At 35.8% G+C, this 25,353-nt stretch overlaps 1 protein-coding gene and 1 pseudogene across 1 annotated transcript in view; one reads left to right on the top strand and one right to left on the bottom strand.

The window, feature by feature from the left end:
- BMPR2 (bone morphogenetic protein receptor type 2) overlaps positions 1 to 25,353 on the top strand; it is a 214,924-nt gene that overhangs the window by 117,170 nt on the left and 72,401 nt on the right. The gene's annotated exons all lie outside the window — the stretch shown is intronic.
- Positions 3,736 to 3,854, bottom strand: LOC116869269 (annotated as a pseudogene).

Here is a 25,353-nt window from a genome sequence, read left to right as displayed (position 1 = left end):
ATATTGATTTTTGCATTAACCTTAAGAAAAATAGTCGTATTGAATGTCAGACATTTAGTCTATAAATGATAGGTGCTTGATCAAAATAAAAATAGTTTTTAAAGTGTTGAAGTTTAAAGAAATTGATTAAAATATTAAGACGCCTGGGTGTCTCAGTTGGTTAAGCGTCTCTTTTTTCACACTTCCTGATTTTTTATTTTAATTTTTTAACTTAAATTTTGAAATTTTTTTTCAGTATTCCAAGATTCATTTTTTATGCACCACACCCAGTGCTCCATGCAATTCGTGCCCTCCTTAATACCCACCACCAGGCTCACCCAATCCCCCACCCCCCCTCCCCTCTAAGGAATAACACGGAGGACATTGGGAGAAGGAGAGGAGAAGTGAGTTTGGGGGAAATCAGAGGGGGAGACAAACTATGAGAGACTGTGAACACTGAGAAGCATCTGACTCTTGATTTCGGCATAGGTCATGATTTTGGGGTCATAACACAGAGCCCCATGTCAGGTTCTGTGCTTAGTGTGGAGTCTGCTCAAGAACTTTCCCTCTCCCTCTGCCCCTCCCCTGCTCTTGCTCTCTTTCTCTCTCTCTAAAATAAATAAAATCTTTTAAAAGTATATATATATATATAATTAAGAAGCAGAACTTTTTGTTCTTGGTATATACATCAATAGAAAGTCTGGTGATAGTGATTTTTCTCTCCTTTAAAATTTTCCATTATAAAAATACCACTTATTGAATATTTAACATACATATTTGTCAAAAACATTTATATATGTTTAAAATTTGCTAGAAATACGGTGCACAGTTTTAAGTTATGGAGAAGTAGGATAGTGTGTGTTGACTGTTGAAGAAGAAGGTTACATATTATTCTTATATTGTTGCATTATTTGAATCTTTAACCTGAGGATATATTTGTGTATAATGTATATGAGAAAATATTAAGGGAATACCTGCTTATTAAATTTGAAAAGTAGAAAAATGAGATAAGTGGAAAGAAGAGAAATAATCTTTAATAAGTTCTATATCCAAATATAATCATTATTAATATTTTGGATATTTTTTCCTAGTCTTCTCTCTTTAATTTTTGTATGTTTGTATTAGTGATAAAAATGTATTTCAGGGATCACGTGGCTGGCTCACTTGGCGTGTGACTCTTGAACTTTCAGGTCCTGAGTTAGATCCCCACATTAGGGGAAGAGTTTACTTTTTAAAAAAAGGATGGGAGGGGGAATGCATTTTAGATCCTGCTTTGTTGTTGAGTAGATTAAGTATTTTCCAGTTTATTGTATATGTTTCATAGTCATCAGTTTTTTTTTAAAGATTTTTTATTTATTTATTTGACAGACAGAGATCACAAGTAGACAGAGGCAGAGAGAGAGAGAGGGAAGCAGGCTCCCTGCTGAGCAGAGAACCCGATGCGGGACTCGATCCCAGGACCCTGAGATCATGACCTGAGATCATGACCTGAGCCGAAGGCAGCGGCTTAACCCACTGAGCCACCCAGGCGCCCCCATAGTCATCAGTTTTAATGGTTATATTTCATTAATAATTTTCTTATCCATTCCCTTGTTTTGGACATTTAGGCTGTTTCTAGTATTTTATGCCAGTGGACATCTTTGTACATATATCAATTATATTAAATTATAATTGCCAGAATTGTTATTTCTATATCCAGTAGTAACAATATTAAAATTCCTCATATATTGTGAAATTGCTTTTCTGTTGGTGGAAACAGTTCACATTCTCCCATTAGTGATGTACTAGAGTGCATGTTCCATCATGTCTTTATCAGCACTAGTATTCTTATTTTTTTTTGAAGGTTTTATTTATTTATTTGACACACAGAGAGAAGGAGAGAGCAAGCACAAGTAGGTGGAGTAGCAGGCAGGGAGGAAGCAGGCTCCCCTCGGAGCAGGGAGCCCATTGTGGGGCTCAATCCCAGGACCCTGGGATCATGACCTGAGCTGAAGACAAACACTTAACCAACTTAGCCACACAGGCACCACAGCACTAGTATTATTAAAATAAAACTTTGCTGAGATCATTTTGAAATATGATTAGGATTGGGTTTTGTTTTGGGGGGATTTTTTTGAGCAAGAGAGAGAGAACATGAGGTGAGTGGGCAGAGGAAGAGACTTGAGAATCTTAAGTAGGCTCCATTCTCAGCACAGAGCACAATGCAGGGCTTGAGATCATGACCTGAGCCAAAAATAAGAGTTGGATGCTTAACTGAGCCACCCGGGCCGCCCCTTGGATTATTTTTATTAGTGAGGTTCATGTGTTTTTTTTCTCTCTGTTTTGAGTTTCCTGTGTTCATTGCCTATCTGTAATATTCTTTTTCAATAATGAAGTTAATTAGCTTTGAGAAGAATGATTTAGAATAGTCTGAAATCACATCATTTCATCCCTTGTTAGTTTGTCTTGATACCATAGGGATGACAGGAGCTACATTTTAAATAGTAATTTAATATGTATTTGTAACATTTAAAAAAAAATCTTTGAACCTTGGTTCTTCCTAAGGAAAGACCGTTAATATCTTTCATTAAAAGTTCAATGCTCATTTATAGTGCTAAATTATACATTAATCAAGGTGTCAAAAATAAAATGTTCATTACTCAATCTTTTTAGAACAGTGTTCACTGAAACAGTATCTCCAAACTTCTCATGATGTTTTTGTAATGACTGTTAAAGCTTTGCATTTGCATAATGTTTTATAATTTCAAAGTGCTGTCACATCTATAAACTCTTTGAAGATGTGTCCATAACATTTGAGTAGCTTAATAAAAAACAAACCCATTTGTCCTAATGAGTAAGTATGCTAACTCAGATTGGTCGTTGAAGTGGTTGTCTTTCTCTAGCACATTTAGCTTGCAGCTTCTCTTTTTTTAAACTTTTAACCTATTATTGTATTGACAATCAATGTCAGGTGTTAATATTTTGGGCCCACAACAACAAAAAAATTATTTCAAACTTACAAAAACTTCCATATACCTTTTATCCACAGATTCACCAGTTATTAACATTTTGCTATGTTTATTATTCTCCTCCATATATATACATATGCCGATCACTATTTTTTTTCTGAACCTTTTGCAAATAAGTTGCAGGCATCATGCCTAAATTTCCACATATTTTGTAATTGTGTTTGGCTCTTCTTCTACTAGATCTTTTTTTTTTTTTTTTTTTTTTTTTTTAGATTTTATTTTTCATTTATTTGGTAGAGAGCCTGTGAGAAAGCATGAGAGTGGGAGGGACAGAGGGATAAATAGACTTCCTGCTGAATGGGAAGCCTGATGTGAGGCTCCATCCCAGGACCCTGGGATCATCACCTGAGCTGAAGAGAGACAGTTAACCAACTGAGCCACCCAGGTGCCCCTACTAGATTCTTCAGAAAAAATTTTATTGAAGTATAGTTGACACACAGTGTTATGTTTTAGGTGCACAATACAGTGATTCAGTTATTTCTTTATATTATGCTGTGTTCACAAGTGTAGCTACCATCTGTCACCATACAGCAATATCATTGACTATATTCCCTATGCTGTACCTTTTATTCCCATGACTTAACCATTACATAACTGGAAAACTGTATCTAACATTCTCCTTAACTCATTTTGGCCCATCTCCTTACTCCCTTTCCTCTGGCAACCATCAGTTCGTTCTATTTATAGGTCTGATTCTTTTGTTTATTCAATTGTTTTGTTTTTTTATTTTCCACATACGAGTGAAATCATAAATATGATAGATACCTGAAGTAGGTGGCAGTGCCTTAACCATATGTGTATTGTCAAGCCTAAGGGCCTTTTACATCCTTGTCAAGGGTAGAGCTAACCTCTCCTTTCATATAACACTCTTCTACAAGATTCTAAAGTCTTTGGAGATAGGAACTTCTTAATGCTCCTTTGTCTCCGCAGTGACTAGTACAGTGTCAGGTATATAATGGTGGGAGTGCAATAAATGTTGAATGAATAATTTAATAAAAGGATATATGCTAATGTATAAACTCTGACATATTTTCAGATGCTTGAAGGGAGTAGATTTATTGTCATTTATAATCTGGCAAAAGTTGAAATCATTGGATTCACTCACTAATGGACAGGTATTTATTGAAAACTGGTTGTTACATTCAATTTAAAAGGACAAATAGTTTATGGGATAACAGGTACAGACAAAAGTAGAACAATTATTAACTCCCTTATTTTAAATTCATTATGGTAAAGTAAAAAAGGTGTAATTGTTCCCATTCTCCTTTTCATTCCTAAGAAAGAAGCCTCAAATTTTAATTATAATTTTTTAAAGATTTTATTTATTTATTTGACAGAGAGAGAGAGATCACAAGTAGGCAGAGAGGCAGGCAGACAGAGAGGGGGAAGCAGGCTCTCTGCTGAGCAGAGAGCCCGATGTGGGGCTCAATTCCAGGACCCTGAGACCATGACCTGAGCCGAAGGCAGAGGCTCAATCCACTGAGCCATGCAGGCACCCCTAATTTTAATTTTTTTTAAAGGTTTTATTTATTTGACAGACACAGCGAGAGAGGGAACATAAGGGGAGTGGGAGAGGGAGAAGCAGGTTTCCTGCTGAGCAGGGAGCCCGATGTGGGGCTTGATCCCAGGGCCCTGGGATCATGACCTGAGCCGAAAGCAGAGACTTAACGACTGAGCCATGTAGATGCCTTGCAAATCTTAATTTTTAAAATAATGCAGGAATTTAGAAAATTTTCCCTAGGTAGATACTGTTACGTGATCTCATTTTCAGAGACCCTTACTCAAAAAGTACAATTGTAGCATATTTTAATACTGGTAAAGAAAATGATGCACAAGTAGATTACGGCTTTTTTAAAGGTTATGTTCTAGGGAAACAGCAGAAGGTACTTAATGTTCTCTTTAGCCTATTCATTTCTCTCTTGATTGTTTTCAGCTGAACAGTTTACTTCCTGACATCAAACTATTCATTGCTGTTACTGGAATTATATCGTTCTCATGAATTGTGCAGTTACACGATACCAGAACCACTTTTACCTGCCTTCCTACCACTATACCTCATACATTGAGTAGAGTTAGACCACGGGCAATGAAGAAATATATGGAGGACTGAGAATAGCAAAAATAGGTCTCTTTCCTCAGAAAAAGCTTGTTTGTTTGTTTTTAATCAACCTCCGTTGAAGCTGAATACTATATGAGGTAGTTAGTGATAGAAACTAAAGCATATGATAGCAGTGGATCTTTAAGAATAATGTGAAAGGAGTTGCCAGGGAAAATATAACCAATCCATGACCATAAGTGAGTATCTGTAGTTTTTTTGATCCACAGAGTCTTATATTATAATCATTTAAAAATTACCTTGATATGGAGTTAGGGGAGTGAAGAAAGGTTATTCCATTTACCTTTAGTTCTTAAATTTTTTTTGCAGACTACAGATTTTGCTTAGTCTTATAAAACTGCCTTACATAGTGTTTTGGAGGCAATGAGATATGGCACAAATTAATGAAATCTGTGCAAACTTCTGGCTGTTTTGCTAAAAAAATTCAGAATGAGAAGTCCACTGATGCTTTTGTTGAAACATAAATGAAATGTCTGTTTTAAAATATATATCAGCAGTTTCTTATTGATTTAGAAAAAAGTATGTGAGCATTATTAAACCCTAAAAATTAAAGTTCTGTTTGGACTGTAGATGTCCAATGTTTCTAGTCAGTGAGGCCCCAGCTGTTTGTCCTCAGAAAAACAAAAACAAAAAACCTTTTCTCCAATCCCAGCATTGGAGGTAAACTTTAAATGCTGTGCTCCTCCATTAGGAAGGATTATTACCATTTTTTTAAAAAGGGAAAGGAAAAAGAACTTCTGATATTTAGAAAATGCTTGTCAATTATTTTGCTGTAACCCGTGATCTGAGGTTCATGTCTGAGGTTGCCATCAAAGGCCCAGAGCATGTGTTCAGCCAGATACTCATTATGAGATAATTCCCCAAGAAAAAAAAATTGGCTACAGATAAGATTTTGGGTATGTGGTTGATAACTTATATTCTAGATCTTTGTGCCTGAATTATTAGACTTTTTCCTGTAGTTGTGAGTCTATTTTTCAGGGGTTTTTTTTTCTTTTTTCAGGGAGTAGTTTCCATATTTGACTACTTCATTATACGGGAACCTTAAAAAATATAAGCCAGTGGTAATGTACCTGTTCAGTACTTATAGTCAGAACTGGCTCTAGACACATTTAGGAATTAAGGAAGATTGGGTACTTTTCTTCCCTTGATACCTTATTTTCTGAGTCCCTTTATTTTTTTCTTAGGAAACCCTTCCTCTGTTGTACCCAGTATGATAAATTAACTTTTATAGGCACTGTCCTTTCTTTCCCCATCAACATATGGTGTTCTTAGTTCTGTTTCCCTTCACATACTAGTGTTTTTTTTTTAAAGATTTATTTATTTATTTATCTGTTTGACAGAGACCACATGTAGGCAGAGAGGAAGGCAGAGAGAGAGAGGGAGAGGCAGGCTCCCTGCCGAGCCAGAGAGCCTGATGTGGGGCTTGATCCCAGGACCCTGGGATCATGACCTGACCCGAAGGTAGAGGCTTTAACTCACTGAGCCACTCAGGCACCCATTAGATATTTAATGAGTTTTGCCTCATAAAATACTTACAGTAAATATAAGATTCTTAGAGAATGTTATTCTGGGTGGAGTAAATGTAGTAATGAAATTTTAATTCACTTTATCAGGATTATAGATTTACTAGATTAAGCAGTCTCCTTACAATAAAAATATAAAGGGAATTTGGGCATTTAATGTATAGTGAAATCAAAACTAAATATTTTTCAATATTCACTATGTGTCAGACATTGTTCTAAATGCTGGCTATGTATTCAACTTTTACAGTTAATCCTTACAGAAACATATGAAATGATTACTGTTATATTTATTTTACATTGAGAACACCGAGGCACAGATACATAATTTAGCAAGTCACACAGCTAGTAAGTGGTAGAGCCAAGATTCAAACTTAGGTGTTTTGGCTCCAGAGTATGTTATTAATTATTGCTTTTTATTGGTTTTAACCATTACTCTCTATAATCAGTTGTTATTAATCATTACTCTTATACTCCCAACAGGGGGCCAGTTTATATATGTTAATTTATTCATTTGGAAGGAGAGAAAAGATTATTTTGAAAATACTTGATCACATTTCCTAAAATTTAAGAACTCCTCATAATTCTTTAACCATATCTGTGTACCACTGAGTATCTTAAAATGTTTTCTATATTCACATGACATATTGCTTTATTACCTAATATTTTTCTTCAAATTATCTCATTAAAATTATATGTACTTTAAAGGGAAACTTTCCATCACTACTGTAAATGGAAAGTCAATGTCATAAGTAGAGCTAACATTAAAAATTATTTATTTAAAAATAAATAAAATGAAAACTAAACCATATATGTATTAGCTAACTAGATATTGTTGCCTGCTAAATTGTCTGAAATTTAAAGCTTACTTTCTCTGTGTTAAGAGAATAGCAAATAGAGATAATAGAGATTCACTGTCGCCAAGTTGAGGTTTTCTTCTTTTGTAGCTAGACAAAAGAAAGAAAACTAACACACTAACACAGGTCTATCTACCACCTAAAACCAGAAGTCTAACACTTTAGGAAAGTGAGCTATATTATTCTGAGTCTCTTCAAACCATAAGAGACTTTGCAGTACCCATTCTGTTTAAAAAGTAAATCAGTCTTTAAGTAAATCAATTTATATTTGTAATATTTTACTTTCTTATACCCTTAAATCATGCTTATGTGTTTGCAAATTCCCAGTTTGAAAGAAGTGTATAATTATTGCAAGATTTATTTTGTTTAGATCTATATGTTTTATTCTATAAAAGTCATATCTCATTTTTATTTTTTAATTTTTTAAATTTTTTATTTACATATAATGTATTATTAGGCCCAGGGGTACAGGTGTGTGAATTGTCAGGTTTACACACTTCACAGCACTTACCATAGCATATACCCTCCCCAAAGTGCAAGGTTTACTTTAAACAGTTTCTTGTTAAGATTTCTAGAATTAGCATAATTAACCTCCCTAACAATAAAGTAAACAAAGTAATTAAGACAGTAGAAAGGCAGACAAAAATTTGTCATTTTCTAAAAAATTAAATAGACCTAAGTCATTGTATTTGGTGTTGGAGGTTCTTGGGTGAAAATCAGTATAAAAATGTAGAATGCTTTTATTTTCTTTAATTTACATCACTCATTAAGTTGATTGTTGGATCAGATTGTTGAGAAAGATTGAATAAAGCTAAGTTTAAGAAATCATATTCTTAAAAAAAAAGAAATCACATTCTAATTTATGCTGCGCTATTAAGATTAGAAATTCTAACTTCAGTGTCTGGCAGCAAATGTCTTTATCTCACACTAAGCTAGAAAATAGAAAAGAAAGCCTACATTCAAAGAAACTGACATATGGCTTAGGGCCACAGATAAGTTTTCAGCTGTTGTGAATTTATGATGGTTTTTCAGTTTTTACTGCTTCTATGACAGCATTAAAGTGATTGAATAGATACAAAAAGGGAAATATGGGTGGCCAGAAGTTTTTGCTTAGTACTTGATGGAGCATTTTAGCAAGAGACAAAGTATGTTGTTCTTTTTTACCCATATTAAAAATATTAGGGGTGCCTGGGTGGCTCAGTGGGTTAAGCCTCTGCCTTCGGCTGAGGTCATGATCTCAGGGTCCTGGGATCAAGCCCCTCAGGGTCCTGCTTCCCCCCCCTCTCTGCCTGCCTCTCTGGCTACTTGTGATCTCTGTCTGTCAAATAAATAAATAAAATCTTTAAAAATAAATATTAGTAGAGAGGGGTGTTGCAAGAGAAGTAAAGTTATGTATCCTTTAGAAAATAGTCTTTAATGCAATAGTAACAAGATTTCATTTGCACACATTATGTAGTGTTAGTCAAACAGTTTTCGTTCTAAAATTTTGCTACCTCTGCCCTATTGAATATCAATCCCAATCTGTACCTACATATTTTGTCCCTATTCTCTCAAAAAAAAGTAATCCTTCTTCATGTTTGTATTTTTAATATTTGTATTACTTGTTGGTCCTGATGAACAAAGTAAAATCTGTTTACTAACCTGGTTTTACTGACAAAGTCAGTGGAAGCTTTTGGTCTATAAAATATAAGACCCAAGCGTTTATGGTGGAATTGACTGGTTTTTAAAAATAAATGTCTTTTAAAATAGTAGACAATATTTGGATGTAGAAGCAAGAAATAATTTTCATGTCTTTAACATCTATAATTTTTCTTATCTTTATGTCCAGTTCCATGTGTATTCCTTTGTACCTGTCTTAGCTATTTCTCATTTCCTGTAGTATCTCTGATTACTGAGAATTTTCTGCATATGTTCATATAGAAATAGTGATTATCTATCTAATATATATTTAGTGGTTTTATATGCCAGATTACCATAAAAAGTAGAGTTACTGGGGCACCTGGGTGGCTCATTTGGTTGAATGTTTGCCTTTGGCTCAGGTCATGATCTCAGGGTCCTAGGATCAAGCCCAAAGTTGGGCTCCCTGCTTGGTTGGGAGTCTGTGTCTTCCTCTCCCTTTGCTCTTCCCCCCTGCTCCTCCTCTCTCTCTCTCAAATAAATAAATAAAATCTTATAAAAAAGTAGAGTCACAGATAAAAAAGGACATTCAAAACCAAGATGAAACTAGCCATGATTTGAATAGCAGCTGTCTTTATAACATCATGTTTGTTTTTTTTAATTGGGATATAATTGACATGTAACATTATATTGCTTTCAGGTGTTCAATATGAGTTGTTTTTTGTTTGTATTGCAAAGTGATCGCCACAGTCAGTCTAGTTAAAATCTGTCATTATGCATAATCACAAAATTTTTTGTTCTTGTAGTAAGAACTTGAAGCTTTACTCTCAAAAATTTCAAATATTCAGTATAGTATTGTTAACTATAGTCACTATGCTGTACATTTTATCCCCATGACTTGTTTATTTTATAACTGGAAGTTCGTACATTTTGACCCACTTCATCCCTTTGACCCACCCCTTTCCTCTGACTAGCAGTAATCTATTCTCTGTATCTATGAGCTTGGGGTTTTTTGTTGTTGTTATGTTTCACATTCCACATGTAAATGAAATTATATAGTACTTGTCTCTCTCTGTTTGACTTATTTCACTTAGCATAATGCCTTTGGGTCCATCCATATTGTGATAAATGGCAAGATTGCATCCCTTTTTTATGGCTGAATAATATTCACACACACACACACACACACACACACACACACACATCCATTGATGGACCCTTAGGTGTTTCCAGATCCTCACTATTGTAAATAATGCTGCAGTGAACATTGGGATGCATATATTTTGTTTAATTAGTGTTTTGTTTTCTTTAGATAAATATCCAAAGTTGAGTTGCTTGATCATATAGTAGTTCTATTTTTAATTTTTTGAGGAACCTCCATACTCTTTTCCATAGTTGCCTATACCAGTTTACATTTCTACCAGCAGTGCACAAGGGTTCCCATTTTCCACATCCTCGCCAATACTTGTTATTTCTTGTCTTTTTGATAAAAATTTTTAATAGTAATTGAAGAGATACAATTTTGGTTGGAAATGCACTAACAACTTAAGTACTGTTATAAACTCTTTTCAAATTGTTTCTTTTAAAAAAGTACATTATATTCTAGCTATAATATGAAATTAGCCTAATCATCCTCTAAAAAAAGTATCATCTAAGGGAGGAAAGTATAATGTTTAAAAAAATATTCACTTGATTCTTTGGGAGGTCTATAGCATAAAGATTAAGAGCTTTGGCTCTCCTGGGACACCTGGGTGGCTCTGTCATTGGGTGTCTGCCTTTGGCTCACGTCCTGATTCCAGGGTTCTGGGATGGAGCTCTGAGTTGGGCTTCCTGCTCAGCAGGGAGTCTGCATCTCCCTCTGCCCTCCCATTTGTTTTCTCTTTCTCTCTCTCTCTCAAATAAATGAACAGATAAATCTTTAAAAACAAAAAAGAGCGTTTGGCCCTCAGTATTAGAGCATGGGTTAAAAATCTTCCTGTTCTACTTAGTAAACATATTCTTGAGCAGGTTACTTAGCTTCTTTATATATTAAGTACTTCATGTACAAAGTAATACTACTTATTTTATATGATTGTTGTATAGATTAAACAAGATAGTGCATGTAGAGTGCCTAGCATATACTAAACATTTAATAGATAGTAGTTATGATTAGGAGAAAACTGTCCTTAGGTCTTTTTAAAAACCAAGTGTTACAAACATCATTCCTCATTTGATTTTCTTTTTACCATTAAGGACATTTTTCTGTTCATTTTTATTTACTATATGAGAGCCTATAATCTAAGTCTTTTCTTATTTGAAGAAAGGATTGTTATGGGTTTCTCATAATGTATATTCAAGTTCCTGTGTCTTTCCAGTTGAGAAATAGAACAAAGATAATATTTTCTGCATCTTTTGTTAACCTCATCCCTCACTTTAAAAAAAAAGCTATAAGAAGTTATTTATGAAACAGTGAATTATTCTGCTTTATTTTTCCCAAGTGTATATTTTTTAAAGTTTTTAGCAATGAATAAAAATATAGTCAATCTTCATTATTCCTGGATTCCATGTTTGTGACTTCTCTTACTTGCTAAAAAATTATTTGTAACTCCAAAGTCAGTACTCAGAGTCTTTCTTGGTCATTCAAAGACATGCACATGTTACAAAAAATTTGAGTTGCCTGACATGCCTGTTCCCAGCTAAGGTTGATCATGAACATGTTCTTACCTTGTTGCTTTAACATCCATACTGTAAACAAGTGTCCGTTTCAGCCTATTTAATGCCACATATTTTTTGCACTTTTGTTGGTGATTTTTCAGTCTAAAATGGCCTCCAAGTATAGGGCGGAAGTGCTTTCGAGTGTTTCTAAGCACAAGAAGGCTATGATATGAATTACAGAGAAAATACATGTGTTAGATAAGCTTCTTTCAGGCACGAAAGTTATAGTGCCATCAGCTGTGAGTTCAATGTTAATGAATCAGCAATATACAGTATATTAAATAAAACATCTTTAAACAGAAACATATAAGAGAAGGTTATATATTAATGAGATTGGTGAATATGGTTTGACCTAGAGGATGACAGGAACCTAACCTTATATTTCCCATAGGAGCATTAGTTCAGTATTTGATAATTCAGTGTTTACAATGACTTTGCATAACATTAACTACTGTAGATAATGAGATTCAAATGTATATACAGGTTTTCACACTTTCTGAAAGTAGAGCATTCCTATGAAACTTTTGTAATCTGAAATGGTGTAAAGCAAAGAACCATTAATTTATATGGAAAAAATTTTGAGCACTCTGAGACCCAAAAAGTAACATCTCTTAAGTTTTTTTTAGTATCTCAGGACACATCTTGCTAATAGATGCACAGAATAAATCAAGATAAAGAACAGATGCTCACAAACAAAGTCACAGCTAGGTAGTTTGATGTTGAGGTGCTGAGTATTTCCTGGGGAAGGAACTTTTGGTGGTGCCACTGTCACTGCTCAGGTTGTGTGTTATCTCTGTAATGGAAAATGCTGAATGCTATTTTCACTTTTTGCCATTTTTTACAAAACAAAAATCCTTTTCAGATTTAATTTGGCTAGTAAAATAGGTACTAATGTCTTTCATAAAAACAAAGTGACGTAATTCAAACTTTCAAAAAGTGAACAATAGGGGCGCCTGGGTGGCTCAGTGGGTTAAAGCCTCTGCCTTTGGCTCAGGTCATGATCTCAGGGTCCTGGGAGCAAGCCCTGCATTGGGCTCTCTGCTCAGCAGGGAGCCTGCTTCCTCCTCTCTCTCTGCTTGCCTCTCTGCCTACCTTTGAACTCTGTCTGTCAAATAAATAAAATCTTAAAAAAAAAAAAAAAAGTGAACGATACCCTATATTGTGGTAGGCAGCATTGGACATGCCTCCCAGTGATCCCTGCCTCCTGGTATTCCCACTTCTGTATAATTCTGTCTCCCTGAATGTAGTCAAGACTCTAACAAAAAGAATATGGTGAATGTGATAGAATATCACTTTTATAATTAGGTTTTAAAAGACTAACTTACGTCTTACTGGTATACCCTCTATGGCTCTTCTTATGTGCTTGTTCTCATGAAGAGGGCTGCTTGTCAAGGAACTGAGGTCTGCTTTCTGTCAACAGCCAGAAGGGAACTAAAGCCCACAGTCCAGCAACCTGTAGAGAAATGAGTCCTACTAACAGTCAAAGGGTGAGCTCAGATGCTTCCCCACTTAAAAGTTGAAATAACTTTGGCATTGACCTAAACCTTGACTGCAGCCTTGTGAAAAATCCTGAAGCAGAGCACACAGTTAAGCAGGGCCCCGATCCTGAGACACACAGAAACTGAGATAATAAATCTGTATTAAGTCAATAAGTTTTAGGGTACTTTGTTATGTACCAGTAGAGAATACATACATAGTTAAATATTTATAGTTACATATTAAAACCTCTGAATACAATATTTGAGAGGGAGCATCCAGTAAAACGTAGCACTGCATTTTGCCTTTTGGCAGCTTTTATTCTTTCCCCTCAATTTTCAATTATTACTCTCTTTTTACTTCTAAGTTTTTGACAGTAGTGATCACAATTCCTTTTTAAAAAAATTACTGCTTAGGGGCGCCTGGGTGGCTCAGTGGGTTAAAGCCTCTGCCTTTGGCTCAGGTCATGATCCCAGGGTCCTGGGATTGAGCCCCGCATAGGGCTCTCTGCTCAACGGGGAGCCTGCTTCCCTTTCTCTCTCTGCCTGCTGCTCTGCCTACTTGTGGTCTCTGTCAAATAAATAAATAAAATCTAAAAAAAAAATTCCTGCTCTTTAATATGAAAATTTCTGTATATAAAGTAAAAAATCTTAGTCAATTAGAATTGATCTCCTATATTTCCACATAGATTCAATAATTATTAACATTTTTTCAGTTTTGCATTCTCCATTACCTCCTCCTTTCTGGATGGATGGATGGCTGGATGGATACATACCTGTTTTTGTTGTTGTTGCTATTGTTGAACCATTTGAAAGTAAGCTACAAGTATCACATGCATCTCTTAGAAATGTAAGACAAATGCCCATCTCAAACCCAAGAAAGTTAATAATAATTCATAACATAAGCCAGCATCTAGTCTGAGCTTAGCCTTTCCCATAATAACTCTTAAGACTTTTTTCCCAAACAGAATTCAGTCACGGTTGATACATTGCATTTGACTGTTTTGTCTGTTTAATTTCTATTAATCTAATATAGTCTCTCCCTCCCCTACCTTTTTAAATTATCCATGAAATTGACTTCTAGAGATTCCAAGCCAGTTGTCCCTATATTCTGGATTTGTCCAATTATTTTATTGTATTTTTAATTCCTTGAAATTTCTAACTTGGACATTAAGTCTAGAAGGTTGATTTCATTTGGGTTAAATTATTAGCAAGAATACCTCATGGATGATATTGCAAACTTCGTATTGTATCATATCGAGTCACAGTATCAGTTCAGATGACAACACTTTGTTGAAAAGGTACATTTTTGTGGTGCCTGGGTGGCTCAGTGGGCTAAAGCCTCTGCCTTCACCTCAGGTCATGATCTCAGGGTCCTGGGATCAGGCCCCGCATAGGGTTCTCTGCTCAGCAGGGAGCCTGTTTCCCCGCTCTCTCTGCCTGCTTTGCCTGCTTGTGATCTTTCTCTGTCAAATAAATAAATAAAATATTGGGGGAAAAAAAGAAAAGAAAGGTACATTTTCCTCTTTGCATTTAGTAAGTCATCGGTGGGTAGATATTTTGGCACCTGACAAATAATTTTGCTATTAAATCACCTTTTTACTTAATGGCTTCAGCATGCATTATCCTTTCCCAAACCTATTATATTACAGGTTCAAAATGATGATTTTCTAGTTCTGTCATTTTACTCTAATAGCTGGCATTCTTATGTTTAAAAAAAAAAAAAGAAGAAAAAAGAAAAAGAGGGACACCTGGGGGGCTCAGTCAGTTAAGCTTCTGCCTTAGACTGAGGTCATGATCCCAGGGTCCTGGGATCAAGTCCTGCATTGGGCTCCTTTCTCAGTGGAGAGCCTGCTTCTCCCTCTCCCTCTGCTGCTCCTCCTGCTGTGTTCTCTCTCTCTCTTTCTCTCTCTCACAAATAAATAAATAAAATCTTTAAAAAGAAGAAGAAGAAAAGAGAAAGAGTATTACTATGGATTTGTGGATTTTTAAAATAAAGATTTATTTATTTTAGAAGGAGGAGGGAGAGAGCACATGTAAGGGAGAAGGAGAGGGAGAGAATCTCAAGCAGACTCCCTCCTGAGCACAGAATCTGATGTCGATCCCACAGCCCTGAGCTGAAATCAAGAGTTGGATGCTTAACCAACTTAGCCACCCAGGTGCCCCATGGACTTGTGGATTTTTATTTTAATGCTGAAATAATCTTGAATTTGCCAGAATGGTACTCTTAAGCTTGTTCTTTGTGACCTTTAAGGAAGAAAAAAACAGCTTTATTGACTTAGAGTTCACATATTATAATGTTCACCATTTTAATATCTATATATGTGTAAAATTCCATTTTTTTGGTGTATTAACAGTATTGTGCAACCATCACTACTATTTAACTAGAGAGCGTTTTTATTATCCGAAAAGAAAAACCCTCAAGTAATTAGCAATCTCCATTACGCTCCACTCCCCGCCCCAGGCTTTGGCAGCCCCTAATGTACTTACTGTTTATATGGATTTGCCTATTTTGGACATTTACATAAATGGGATTATAGAATATGTGGTCTTTTATGTCTGACTGTTTTCACTTAGCATCATATTTTCAAGGTTCATTTGTGTTGTAGCATGTATCAGTAACTCATTTCTTTTTATGGGTAAATAATATTATTATATGGCTTTACCAGTTTTTGTTTATTCATTCATTAGTTGATGGACGGTTGGTTTTTTCCAGTGTTGGCTATTATAAATAATGCTATGAATAGTGATGTATACGTTTTTGTGGGGACATATGTTTTCAGTTCTCTTGGGCATATACCTAGTAGTGGAAGAGTTGCCTCTTAGGTAACTCCGTGTTTAACTCTTGATGAACCTCCCAAAGCGGCTGAACCACCTTACATTCTCACCAGCAATGTTGTCCGTATCTGCAAAAATGGCAGCTGGGATTTTGGTAGGCACTGCAGTGAATCTGTAGACCAGTTTGGGGAATATTACCATCTTAACAATGTTAAGTTTTCTAATCTATGAACATGAGATGGTGTCCCTATTATTTAGGCCTTCTTTAATTTATTTCAACAATGTTTTATAGTTATAGTGTACAAATATATGCTTCTTTTGATAAATTTATCCTAATTATTATTATTTTTTAAAAGATTTTATTTATTTATTTGACAGAGATCACAATTAGGCAGAGAGGCAGGCAGAGAGAGGAAGGGAAGCAGGCTCTCTGCTCAGCAGAGAGCCCGATGCAGGGCTTGATCCCAGGATCCTGGGATCATGACCTGAGCCGAAGGCAGAGGCTTTAACCCACTGAGCCACCCAGGCGCCCAAATTTATCCTAATTACTTATCTTTATTGTAGCTTGTCTCTTGCTAAAATAGCTACACATTGTGTATATTACCATTTAGAAGATACAAGTTTTTAAAATGTTTAGTTCAATAAAATACACATAAACATAAAATTTATCATCTTAACCATTTTTAACTGTACAATTCAGTAGTATGAAGTAAATTCATATTTTGCACAACCAAATTCCAGAACTCTTTTCATCTTGCCAAACTGAAACACTTTGTATATTGATTTACCTGAATTCTTTTCTTCTATAGTTTTTTAATGGAGTTTTTAGGGTCTTCTATATTTAATATGCTTTCTGCAAATAGAGACAGTTTTATTTCTTCCTTTCCATTTGGATGCCTTTCTTTTTCTTGCCTAATTGCCCTGTCTAGGACTTCCAGTATGATATTGAATAAAAGTAGCAAGAGCAGGCATCTTTGTCTTCTTTCTGATATTAGAGGAAAAGTTTTCAGCTTTTCACCACTGGATATGATGTTAGCTATATGCTCATCACATATGACCTTTATTTTGTTGAGATACATTCCCTCTATCTCCACTTTGTTGAGAGCTTTTATCATAAATGGATGTTGAATCTTGTCAACTGCTTTTTCTGTACCTATTGAGAAGATCAAATGATTTTTTTCTAAACTTCATTTTGTTAATGTGTATCACATTGATGACATGTGGATCTTGAACCATCTTTGCATTCGTGGAATGAAATACCTCCATGTTTTTTAATTATACAGCTCCAACCTAAGTATAACTGGTTTTCTTCTGAAACTTTTTTCTTTGGGAATATTCTGTGAAAGACTATTAGTTTCCTAGAGCTGCTGTAACAAATTACCACAAACCAGGTAGCTTAAAACAAAGGAAATTTATTCTCACACAATCCTGGATGGAAGTTTGAAGCCAAGGTGTTGGTGGAGTAGGTTCCTTCTGTAAGCCATAAGGAAGAATCTGTACTATTCTTCTCTCCTAGCTTCTGGTAGCTGCCAATGATTGGGTAGTCCCTGGCTTATAGTTGCATATTCTGCTCTTTGCCTCTGTCCTCCTATTGCCTTCACCTCTGTCTCAAATTTCCCTCTGCCTTTATCTTATAAGGACATCAATCCTTGGGTTTAGGACCATCCTGTTTAGGAGGATCTCACCTCAAGAAAACTTTGTTCTTTGTATGTTTATGTTTTTTTCTATCAGTATTGGGTAGTTTATATACTTACACTCAATAAATGTTATTCAGTTCAAGTTAGTAAACATTAATCCTCTCCTACTATATGTTAAGACATTTTTTAAAGACATTGTTTTGTTGTAGAAGAGCTTAGAAATGCACATAATAAAGAAAACGAATAAGTTTCCTTTGTTTATTAAGAAATATAAGCACCCATTATTTAAAATCCCAGGCATGCTTTTTGTATTTTAGTTAGTTGTTTGATATATTCGTTTAAACAATTAATTCCTTAGGTGCAAGGGGGATTAAATACCTTCAAATACATTTTCTAATTCCCTGATTATGTCTTGTTTGAAGGGGAAATAGGAAGGTATAGCTGGTTGAATAAAATATTAAATTTCATTATATTCTAAAAATACTCTAGTTGCAGATAACACACTGAAATGAAAAGCCACAGAAGACATTCCCTTCTTTCCTTCCTTCCTTCTTTTTTTGACAGTGACTTAACAAAAAATGTATTTCTCTCTCACTTAACAGTCCAGTAAGGAGTATGTCCAGGATGAGGAAGTAGCTCTGTCCACTAATTTATTCTGGGACCCAGATTCCTTTCATCTTAGAGTGTGCTGCCTACACCAGGGTATGGTCATTGTTGGCATCTCTGAGGCTGGTTCTCTTGGCCACATCTGTGTTCTCGACCTCTTGTTGTGGTGACCTTAACAGTTTTCAGGAAAATTGGTCAGCTCTTTTGTAGGATCTCTCTCACCTGGGTTTGTCTGATGTTTTTCTCATGATTGGACGAAGTTACTGCCTTTTGGGAGGAAGACCACGATGGGTAAGATCTGGTAAAAAAAAAAAAAAAAATTCAACCAAGTAAGTTTAAAGATCTAATTCACTTTATTAAGTGATACACAAATTGGACAGCATCCCACATAGCAAGTAGGAGCTCTGATAATATATATTTTTTTAATTAGAAGACTTTTTTTTTAACGATTTTACTTATTTATTTGACACAGAAAAAGAGGTCACAAGTAGGCAAAGAGGAAGGCAGAGAGAGAAGGGGAAATAGGCTCCCTTCCAAGCAGAGAGCCCAATGTGGGGCTTGATCCCAGGACCCTGAGACCATGACCTGAGCTGAAGGCAGAGGCTTAACCCTCTGAGCCACCCAGGTGCCCCTAGAAGACATTTCTTAATAGAGCTTGACTTTAAAACAAATTGGGTTCTTGGTGGGGTGGGTTGTTTTGTTGTTGGTTTTTTTTTTTTAGGTTTTTTTTTTCATCACATGGTGACTGCTATATTTTTAAAATGTGAACACATTTCCCTGTGTGTTAAAGATGGCCATTTTAAAAAGTTCAATAAAACAGCACATTTTGAATAACTTAAATGATATTTTGGGGGGCATGTTACAACATGTGTTGTATGTTTTTCTTATCTTTTTATGTATCTGGCTATTGCTAAAAGCTAAACTCCCTCTAAAACTTTAGGAAGCTCCAAGCCTCCTTTATTTACAGATTTGGACTTGGAGTGCTATGGTCCTACTCCAAAAATATTTATTGTTTCTACTCAAGGTGTAAGTTATTTCTCTTCTAAAGATGGACCCAAATTCCTTAAGAGGTTTTTAAGGCACCAGAAGTGAAAAGTGCCCTGTATTAATGAGAAGTTCTGTAATATTACCGTCTTCTCCCAGATTTCTTTTTCTATGTAAGGGCTTTAGTGCCTGGATTGAGGGCATGGGCAAGAATATTTTTAGTAGAACTGCCATTTGGCATTTGGGTAATACCCTAGTTGTGGAAGACTGTTCGAAATCTTGAAGGATTTTTAAATCCCTAGTTAAGACTTACTAAATGCCAGCAGTCCTCACATCTTAGTCATTGTGGCAGTCTTTAAAAATGGCCCTTATATATTTTAAAAGGCCTCTCCCAGTAGAAGGAAGAGCATATGTCTTGAGAAAGAAAGGATATTATAGTACATATATACAATATAAATACATAAATGAAGGGGTGTCTGGGTGGCTCAGTAGGTTAAGAGTCTGCCTTTGGCTCAGGTCGTTATCCCTGGGTCCTGGGATCGAGCCCCAGGTTGAACACCCTGCTCAGAGGGAAGTCTACTTCTCCTTCTTTCTCTGACCCTCCTGCTTGTGCTCTCACTCATGCACTTTCTTTCTCTCAAATGAATAAATAAAAAATCTCTTAAAAATATGTAAATGGGGGCGCCTGGGTAGCTCAGTGGGTTAAAGCCTCTGCCTTCGGCTCAAGTCATGATCTCAGGGTCCCTTCCTCCCTCTCTGCCTGCCTCTCTGCCCGCTTGTGATCTCTGTCTGTCAAATGAATAAATAAAATCTTTAAAAATAAAAAAATTATGTAAATGTGTATAATGTAAATATACACAAATAATTATAAATATATATCAATATAGTACAAATATTCCCTTAATTCTCCATTCTAAAAGAAAGCTTAATGTCACACACAAATAGTAGAAAACAGGTAGACCCAGAATTTGTGTCTCTTTTTGAAATTATCTGGTTATTTCCCAATATGAGTTCTGAAATATCTGGATTATTTTGAAATAACAAATAAAAAAACATACATGGAAAGCCCACATTTTCCATCTTATTTCATTTTCTAATCATTTTGGGAATTAATTATATGGTCTATTCTACTTAGAATCAAGAACTTTTAAAAATGTTATTATGGACTGCCATGTTTTTTTATATTTTGAAAAAGCATGTATACAAATCACTTATTATAATTGATTTCCCCAATTTTACTAATGAGAAATGTACCTAATTCGAGATTTTAAGCAGCATGAGATCAAACTATTTATAATTATGTACTGTAAGTAAAATTTCACTCAAAGTGGTCCTGACATATGTAAGCCTATAAAGTCTTATTAAGCATAAACATGATTTTCAAGAGTTTTTTTCCCCAACATTGAAAATAACATACAATATTTAATAATAGTCATCTAAGAACTTACAGTTGTAGAATACCCTGGGTCAGGAGCTTTTAATGAATATATAGACTGAAAACTGAAAATTCTATACAGCATCAGGTTCATACTTCAAGGTTAAATGCCAACAAAACTTTGAACATAATAATTTGCCTGTGATAGTCAATAGTTAATTTTTCTATCAATGATGAATAATGATTAGGCTCCCATGAAACTTGAGTTACAGTTCAAAAATAAATGAAATATAAGGTAAATGTAAAGAATGATCTCTGAGGCACCCCCTCTATCATAACTCCGTACAAAGGCCATACATTGCTATAAAGTCAAGTTTCCTATTTCTGAAGAGTTTACTGTCCTGGATTTAACGCTCATCAAATTATACTTCCTTTTCTGTATTGGTCAAGATTCAATTTCCTGGAAAAGAATACAACCTAGATAGTTTATATGTTTTTACAGAAATGTTGGTAAGGGGCGCCTGGGTGGCTCAGTTGTTTGAGCGACTGCCTTTGGCTCAGGTCATGATCCTGGAGTCCTGGGATCATGTCCCACATCAGGCTCCCTGCTGAGCAGGGAGCCTGCTTCTCCCTCTGACATTCCCCCTCTCATGCTGTCTCTCTCTTTCATTATCTCTCTCTCAAATAAACAAATAAAAGCTTAAAAAAAAAATGTTAGTAAGGCTTGTACAATCTCTGAGGACCAATAGGCTAAAGAAGCAGAATATAGCTTGAGCTTTCAGAACCATACCACAGAATCAGACTAAGGGAGTCAGTATCTCTTCTCAGAAAGCGTAGTGGTATGATTCTCTGGAATCGTATTGCCATTTTCATTATCCTGAAGCCATCACATTCTGGAAACCACTATTGCTGCTATCTCCAGAATATTATAACACTGACCATACCTTGCACCAGCAGAATACTTCATGCACTTTTATTCCCATGAATTGGGTGACTAGACATATGTCTCTACTGATACAACATATGGTAGACTGAAATATGGTTCCCCAAAGATAGCAGATCCTCATCCATGGAACTCGTAAACCTCATTTGGCAAAAAGATCTTTGCTGATGTGTTTGATTAAATTAAGGATCTTATGATGGGGAGATTATCCTGGGTTATCTGGGTGGTCCCTAAATGTCATCATGTGCCCTTAGAGAGGCAGAGGGGAATTTGACACAGAGAATAGAAGAAGACAGTGTGACTATGGCAGCAGTAATTGGAGTGGTACAACCACAATATAAGAAGTATCAGCAGCCACCAGAAGCTGGAAGAGGGTAGAACCTCTGAAGGAGTGCAACCCTGCTGACATCATTCAGCCCAGTGAAACGGATTTCAAACTTCTGGCTTCCAGAACCATAAGAGAATAAATTTTATCATTTTAAGTCTCCAAGGTTGTGCTAAATTTGTTACAGCAGCCATAGGAAACTGATACATAACCACAGAAAAATTGTTTCTACCAGCCATGTTTGCTTTTAGAAACAGAAGAACAGGTCCGGGACACTTGGGTGTCTCAGTGGGTTAAAGCCTCTGCCTTCTGCTCAGGTCATGATCCCAGGGTTCTGGGATTGAGCCCCACATCGGGCTCTCTGCTCGGCGGGGAGCCTGCTTCCTCCTCTCTCTCTGCCTGCCTCTCTGCCTACTTGTGATTTCTGTCTGTCAAATAAATAAATAAAATCTTTTTAAAAAAAAAGAAAAGAACAGGTCCATTTTCACTTCCAGATCTTTTGTAAGTGCATTCAGTTGACTGAAGCTACGTTAAATCTGAAATTGTAGCTGTAGAAGAGTGTAGGAAATATAGACTTTTCACTTTCTAGCCTCTGCATTTCAGGAAGGCACACTAGAATGAAGGTAAAATGAATGTTAAGGGGGCAGTCTTATCTATCTGCCACATTTTTATTATTATTACATTATTATAATATCACAGTATATATCACAATATATATCACATTTCTTCTTAGCTACACAGTGTAACTTCCTGGGAGAATGAGGTTCACAGAGAGGCGCAGTGAGTAGACCAGGGAAAGAAATGAAAGGTAGGAGGTGTTTCTACTCTGGCAGAATCTTTTGTCTCTCTCTCAATACATGTTTCTGAAGAAGCAGTCACAGTCCAGCTGTGCCACTGCCCTTCGGTTCCCTGATCTTTCTTTGCCACCTGCTCCCTAGTGCCTTCGTTCAGGCGTATTTTAGTGCCTCTAGTCCCAGGACTGTATTGATTAAGCACTTATACAGACATCCATCCTCAGGATATTGTCACAGACTTCCCTTTTTCCTTTCCCTTTTTCCCACCTCTTCAGTTGCTCACCCCTATGCCTGTGTTTCAGAATGGGCATCTATTCCTAGGGCCAGATGCTAGAGATCTTCAGAAAATTCTTGGCAGCTTCAAAATCTTTTAGCAACATTTCTCAAGAGCTTTGGTTTATGTAACTTCTTCGAGGCAATAAGTCAACTTTTAGACTGTTCTTCATGGCATACCATATCATATATCATATCCTGAGTTAACTCACCTGTACAAGTATTTATTTGAAAATCTAAGCACCCAGGACATTCAAATAATTGTATTCTAAAATGATTTTTAGGAAATGATTATGCATTAAAGAAAATCATGCCATGGTAATAAATAAACAATTAGCTAAGACATAGTGCATGGTAAGGATGTGGTTTGCAGGGTGTTAAATTTATTTGGTAATTTCATAGAATTACAGTCTGTATGATTACAGACTGGGTGGAACAGATATTACAGATAATCACAGAGATCTCCAGGCCTTTGGTTGATAATGTACTTGTGATTGTTCTTGTTCATTTATGTTTTGTAAGTAACAAACCGTTTTAAAGTATTGAACTCCATATTATACTTTCTGTTCCTAAATCCATTTTTTTAAAAGATTTTATTTGTTTCTTTGACAGAGATCACAAGTACGCAGAGAGACAGGCGGGGGAGGTGGGGAGGAAGCAGGCTCCCTGCTGAGCAGAGAGCCTGATGCAGGGCTCTATCCCAGGACACCGAGATCATGACCTGAGCCAAAGGCAGAGACTTAACCAACTGTGCCACCAGGCGCCCCCCCCAATCCATTTTTTTTAAAATATTTTATTTATTTATTTGTCAGAGAGAGAGAGAGAGCACAAGCAGGCAGAGGCAAAGAGAAAAGCAGGTTCCCGGCTGAGCAAGGAGCTGGATGTGGGACTCAGTCTCAGGACCCTGGGATCATGACCTGAGCCGAAGGTAGCTGCTTAACCAAGGGAGCCACCCAGGTGTCCCGTAAATCCATTTAACAGAATGAAAAACCCACGGTTTGCATCCAGAGGATATTGGAAATCTGTTGCATTCTTAATTTTCTTTTTTTAACATTATACTCCTTAGGAGTTAGGATATCTAAATTCCAAACCCAGTAGTTCATTTCTGAGAATTTATCCTACAGATGTATACATATATTTTTTAACTGAATATAAACAAAGGCATTCACTGTAGCATTGTTTGTTATAGCAAGATAGTAGAAGTCTAAATGTGAACTGATAGAGGACAGGTTAAAAAATTTTGGTACAGCAGTATAATGGAAGAGTTTGAAGCTTTAACAAAAGAGTTAAAAGCTTTCTCTGGACTAATTTATAGAAAGATCTCCACCATATATTATTAAGGATTGCAAACTGTCAGGGTTGGGGGAAGAGTGGATATACCATATATTCAAATTTGCTTCTACATACATGAAGAAATTCTGAAAGAATACAGAAGAAAGTACAAAGTGTACTTATTGTATATATATGAGTGGATGTGTATGGCAGAGTGTGGATTGATAGGGCCTGGGAGTATGAAGGAGGCGTTCTGTGCTTGAGAAATGCATGTCAATGTTAAAGAACTTAAAAAATAAAATATATTTAATCTTCAGAAATAGCGCAAATGCAGACCAGATCAAGACTTAACTTTCAGGGTAAGTATTGTTCTATACCAGAGAGTGGCATTCATATTAGAAAGATTCAGTTGTACATAGTAAAGCTGCTAAGAGTTTGAAAGACAGCTTCTTGTTCTTGAAAGAAAAGTGTGATCCCGTTTTCTTTAAACTTTTATGATCTTTGACCATCTTTGTTTATTACCTGATACCCAGCATTTTCTCAAATTTCAAAGTGGAGCATAAGAGCACAAGCTAAGTTTCCTTTTTTTTTTTTTCTATTTTTGTTCAATGGTTTGTGTCTTTGCAAATTTGATCAGTAATGGGGAGTGTTCGTAGGAGGAGAAAACTAGGGGCTTTGGAATTAATTAATGTGTGATTGTAAGAAGTGGAGGCAAAAGAAAGAGGAGAGAAGTATTTTCCAGATATTCTTTGCCACCTTTTTAGTTTTACTCCCAATTTCATTTATATCCTCAAGTCTACTGTGCCATTTATTAAAGTAGTAAGGAGAAGTGGCTTTTCAGGAATGCAGTCGCCTTAATATGTGTATCATTGGAACTTTTTTGACTGTCAACTTCACTTTCCATTTATTCTCTCAGTCATTTACTAAGTAGTACAAAGTCAACTAGTTTTTAAAACTATTTAAATTTTCTCATATTCTTGCCAATTAATTTACCTTTCAATCCTAGTACATCCACAAGTCCTCAGACTGTTACATTATATTCCTATATTTTCTGCTTATTCCTCTGTATTTCCAAGATGTTTGATAGTTTGTTAAAGTAA

The sequence above is a fragment of the Lontra canadensis genome, unplaced genomic scaffold (assembly GCF_010015895.1).
Source record: "Lontra canadensis isolate GAN:19392208 unplaced genomic scaffold, GSC_riverotter_1.0 scaffold18, whole genome shotgun sequence".
In the NCBI taxonomy this organism is placed as follows: Eukaryota; Metazoa; Chordata; class Mammalia; order Carnivora; family Mustelidae; genus Lontra; species Lontra canadensis.
Note: the sequence above shows the minus strand (reverse complement) of the source record. Positions and strands in the feature narration are given on the sequence as shown.